The sequence below is a fragment of the Mus caroli genome, chromosome 9, assembly GCF_900094665.2.
Source record: "Mus caroli chromosome 9, CAROLI_EIJ_v1.1, whole genome shotgun sequence".
Classification (NCBI taxonomy): Eukaryota; Metazoa; Chordata; class Mammalia; order Rodentia; family Muridae; genus Mus; species Mus caroli.
In genome coordinates, this window is record NC_034578.1 from 87,137,796 (window position 1) to 87,143,778 (window position 5,983).

Sequence of the window (5,983 nt, forward strand, 5' to 3'; positions counted from 1 at the left end):
CAACGTTGAATAGGCAGGGAGAAAGTGGGCAGCCTTGTCTAGGTCCTGATTTTAGTGGGATTGCTTCCAGCTTCTCACCATTTACTTTGATGTTGGCTGCTGGTTTGCTGTAGATTGCTTTTATCATGTTTAGGTATGGGCCTTGAATTCCTGATCTTTCCAAGACTTTTATCATGAATGAGTGCTGGATTTTCTTAAATGATTTCTCAGCATCTAATGAGATGATCATATGGCTTTTGTCTTTGAATTTGTTTATATAATGGATTATGTTGATGGATTTCTGTATATTAAACTATCCCTGCATCGCTGGAATAAAACCTACTTGGTCAGGATGGATGATTGTTTTGATGTGTTCTTGGATTCCCTTAGCAAGAATTTTATTGAGTATTTTTGCATCAATATTCATAAGAGAAATTGGTCTGAAGTTCTCTATCTTTGTTGGGTCTTTCTCTGGTTTAGGTATCAGAGTAATTGTGGCTTCATAGAGTGAGTTGGGTAGAGTACACAGTCATGTGTTCTTATTGTGGTTGATTTTGTTATATTCACTGTACTTGTTAGCATTATAGAAACACTAACCCAATTTTGCTAATACAAAATTTATTTTTTCAATCCTATATTTAATGAGTATATGTGCTTGAATATTTTACCTATATTAAAAAACTGTAATATTTTTACTTAGATAATGGAGAAAAGNCTTGATACACATTGCAATTAGCTAGTGTTACATTCACTTATTATTAGGTGGTACAGAAACTGAACATCATCAAATAGTACAAAATTTTCTTCAATTGAAAACATTTCCAGTGAAACAAAATTCTCTAAAGCCATTTTATTTTCTTCTCCTTTAAGACTACACAAGGAACAGACACAATCCTACATAATCAAATTTACTTCTTTCTATTAATAGTCCTACAGCTGAAATGAATTTACCGCTGCACACAAACATTATTTAAGTGTTAAATATTTGGAGCTACAATAAAACTCAATATTATATTGAGACCTTGCCTAACATTTACAAGGCTATGGGTTCTAGAAAAGTATGAAAAATATATGAATATATGAACATAATACATTTTCTGTATCCATTCATCTGTTGAGGGACATCTGGGTTCTTTCCAGCTTCTGGCTATTATAAATAAGGCACTGGTGGCACATGCATTTAATCCCAGCACTTGGGAGGCAGAGGCAAGTGAATTTCTGAGTTTGAGGCTAGCCTGGTCTACAGAGTGAGTTCCAGGACAGCCAGGGATACACAGAGAAACCCTGTCTTGAAAAACTCAAAAATAAATAAATAAATAAATAAATAAATAAATAAATAAGGCTGCTATGAATAGTGGAGCATATGTGTTTGTTATATGTTGGAACTTTTTTGGGTATATCCCCCGTAATGGTATAGCTAGGTCTTCAGGTAGAATTATTTCCAATTTTCTCAGGAACCACCAGATTGTTTTCCAAAGTGGTTTTACCAGCTTTCAGTCCTACCAGCAATGGAAAAGTGTTCCTCTTTCTCCACATCCACACCAACATATGCTGTTACCCGATCTTAGCCATTCTGATTGGTGTGAGGTGGAATCTCAGGGTCGTTATGATTTGCATTTCCCTGAGGACTAAGGATGTTGAACATTTCTTTAATTGTTTCTCAACCATTCAAGATTTCTTGGTTGAGAATTGCTCTGAACTCCACTTTTTAATAGGTTTATTTGATTCTCTGGAGTCTACCTTCTTGAGTTCTTTGTATATTTTGGATATTAGCCTTCTATCAGATGTCGGGTTGGTAAAGATCTTTTCCCAATCTGGGGGTTATTGNTTTGTCATATTGATAGTGTCATTTGCCTTATAAAAGCTTTTCAATTTTATGAGGTTCCATTTGTTGATTGTTGATCTTAAAGCATAAGACATTGGAGTTCTGTTCAGGAAGTTTCCCTCTGTGCCCAAGTATTCGAGGCAACAATCATTGGTCCCTAATATTTCTCAACATCAATGGACTCAATTCCACAATACAAAGACATGGGCTAACAGACTGGATATGTAAACAGGACCCAGCATTTTGCTGCATACAGGAAACACACCTCAGTGACAAACACAGACACAACCTCAAAATCAAAGGCTGAAATTTTTTTCCAAGCAAATGATCCCAAGAACCAAGCTAGAGTGGCCACCCTAATATTCAAGAAAATAGACTTTCAATTAAAAGTTATCAAAAAAGATGGGGAAGGACACTGCATACTCATCAAAGGAAAAATCCATCAAGATGAACTCTGAACATCTATGCCCCAAATGCAAGGGCACCACATTTGTAAAAAGAAACATTACCAAAGCTCAAAGCACACATTGAACCTCACATAATAATAGTGGGAGACTTCAACACCCCACTTTCACCAATGGACAGATCATGGAAACAGAAACTAAACAGGGACACAGTGAAACTAACAGAAGTTATGGATCAAATGGATCTGGCAGATAACTACAGAACATTTTACCCTAAAGCAAGAGAATATACCTTCTCCTCAGCACCTTGTGGTACCTTCTCAAAAATTGACCATACAATTGGACACAAAATAAACCTCAACAGATATAAGAACATTGAATTAATCCCATATATTCTATCAGACCACCACAGATTAAAGCTGGTCTTCAATAGCAACAAAAACAACAAAAAGCCCACATACATGTGGAAGCTGAACAACTCTCTACTCAATGATAACTTGATCAGGAAAGAAATAAAAAAATTAAAGACTTTTTAGAATTTAATGAAAATGAAGACACAACATATCCAAACTTATGGGACACAGTGAAAGCAGTGCTAAGACGAAAACTCAGAGCCCTGATTGCCTCCATAAAGAAACTGGAGCGATCACACACTCGCAGCTTCATAGCACATCTAAAAGCTCCAGAAGAAAAAAAAGGAAGCAAATACACCCAAGAGGAGTAAACGNTAGGAAATAATCAAANTCAGAGGCACATTTATGAAGAAAATTTCNGCCTNCTGAATGATGCTGCTGAGATCCCCNAAAACTATACACTTGCCCACTGCACTCTCTTTGACAGCTGAGAGGCATAACTGTTCTCCAAGCCTCTTGTCCTTGTTTGGGCCTGAACAAATGCAAGAGGAGACAATTAAGAATAATAATTATTCAAATGCCCGGAATTCTCAGCAGGTAAAAATGACCCATGTAAATAATGCATACAACACATACATATCTTCCTGCCTTTCTAGTGGAGCTTTCTTGAATAAATTAACATTGCTTAACTTTTGTTGAGCTTTGCTGGTATTTAGAAATCATTTCTGAGAACTGTAATTATAACAGTAATGAAAATAAAATATACAATGAAAATGTATTGCAGAAAGTAGTGTACAGTGTTTCTGTAAAACTTCATGGCAGATTTTATATAACTCAAAATGAGTACATGTAATTTTTGCTTATTAGATGTATGTTTGATATCTAGATTTTTATATCTGGCATAGAATATTTCAAAAAAGTGATTAAAGAAGTTTTTTTTTAATTTAGTATTTTATATAAGAAAAGATTAGAAAACGCTAAAGTAACGCTAAGAAAAATTTTTCACCTAATTTAATTTTTTACAGAAAGTTATCCCAGGAAATATAACTTGCAAATGTTCACTTCAGAAACTGCTTTCTGGGTGCTAGAGAGGTAACTCAGAGCAGAAGAGCCCTATTGCTCTTCCAGAGGATCCCGGTTCAAATCCGAGCACTCCATGGCAGCTCACGACTGTCTGTAACTTTAAAATCTGACATTCTCACATTGACATACATGCAGATATAAGACCCCAACACACATAAAATAAGGGTCAATACATTTTAAAAATAGGAGCTGCCTTTTACTTTAAGTATACATTGACGCCCTTAAATATTATTTCTAAGTAAAATCAAAGACATGAAAATGTTGTGCAAAATTGAAAGAATAAATTGACTTAGAACATAAACATTTTTATTTCTTTAAAAGCCAGTTACAAATATTTTAAAAAATAGAGCCCTATGGCCATTTCAATTTGCATGTCAATATAACTTAGCTTTCTGCACATATATTCATCATAACTACACTGTAAAATTTTATACAGTCAAGTAGAAAAAGAAATTACAAGTATCTTTGCAACTCTGGACCAATTATCTATCTACTAAGGCTTAGAATAGTACTTCAACAGTGATAATCGCAACAACACTACTAATATTTAGTTAAGGTTTACTCAGTGCTAGGCAATATGTTAATTAATCATCATGACTACACTGGGGACAGACTTGTATATATATTACCACTATTGTTATTATCAGTGTGACTAAAAATGAAAAAACTGGTACCCCTGGGGTTCTGCTAAGAAACTCATGCTGCCATCAATGGGACTAAAAATTATATCCTCACAAGCTCCACCTGAAAGAAAAAAATGCCAAACTTGACTTAAATTTCTTTCTTGGTGTCCCCTAATCTATCTAAGCTCATTGATTTGTCAGAAAAGTTTTAGGATTCAGTAGGTCTCCTGGAAGGACTTCACACTGGGAGTGCCTTGAGACTGTGTAATGTCAAAGAGGAGTGACTTAACTTAGAGTCACATGCTACAGTTTCCCTGGGTCTGACTTACAGTAGGAGAAATGGTCAGACATCTGAAGCATGTTTCTGTGCTATTATTAAAGGTGACAGGTGTGACCAGGTCCTCTGTCAGGTAACAGAGGTGACTTTGTAGGATTTAATTTTTGTGATTGAAGTGAGAGTGTTTTAATGTATTTATAAAAGCTTTGTGAATGTGTTTCTACTACAGCAAAGAATATTTACTTTAGAACTGAATGAATGTGTGTGTGTGTGTGTGTGTGTGTGTGCCCTCCATAGTGATCGTCTTTTTTATATTTTGTACCCTCTAAAGTTCTGGTATTTGTACATTAAGTTATATATCAAATAAAAATAGGAGAGCATATTATTTAATGAAATTCTATCCTTAATTTTAAGAAGTAAAATGTAGTACCATAATAAAACACTGCCTGATGCATAGCAAATATAAAAAATGTAATTAATACAGCACAAACTCATCTTCTGTGTTGTGTTTTATGGGATATATTTGGCCCAAGTAGTATAACCTTAGCTTAATAACCCTATCTCTTCTCTTAGGAAGAGAAAAACTAATGAGGTTAAATTAAATGATTATGGCTATTATGATGAATAAATAATTATTTAGACACATGAAAGGCATTCTAGACAAGACTATCATCATATCAGAATGTTTTGAAAAAAAATCAGTTCAGCTGTGAAGCCAAATAGATCTGAGAAAGACAAAAATTAAATACTTAAATTAATCTCAGATGTTATGATGCCACCTAAAACTTACTACCCTGGAACTAGTAGGCTAAAGAAGAGAACATTACAAAACATTATCTAATGTGAATGTTAGCAGTTTAAAAACAGGAAGCAGAGGACTACAGGTCAATCATAGTACCTAAGACCTATGACAAAGAAAAGATCAAGATGGCTGAAGGTAGCTCGTAAATATCAATGCATACTGGGTGGCTTGGCTCCTTGCTGTAACAAAAAGAAAAAAAAGAGAAGACAAGACGAGAGATGACAAAAGAAGACAAGAGAAAGAAAAGGAAAAGAAAAAAGCCTTCAAAGTATTCACATGTAAAGGAGTCTGAGCTTTGCCAGCCACACCATAGTAGCCAAGGGAACACTTAAACAATGCAAACGTTCTGCAGTAGTTAAACTCTAGAAACTCCAAGGTCACAAAATAACCAAAAGATCTGGGCTGGGATCATGCAAGAAGAAATTTCTAGAACTTCTAGTACATTTAGAAATTGTATAGGTAGGATCCTTTTTTTGTCCTGACATACAGATAGCATGATCAGGATTTGTGTTTTGTTTGTTTTTATTCTTCTCTCATGTACTCTCTCATCAACCAAGTGGAAACAAGAAAAACTATTCAAAGAATCAACCAATCAAGGAGCTGGTTCTTTGAGAAAATCAACAAGATAGATAAACCC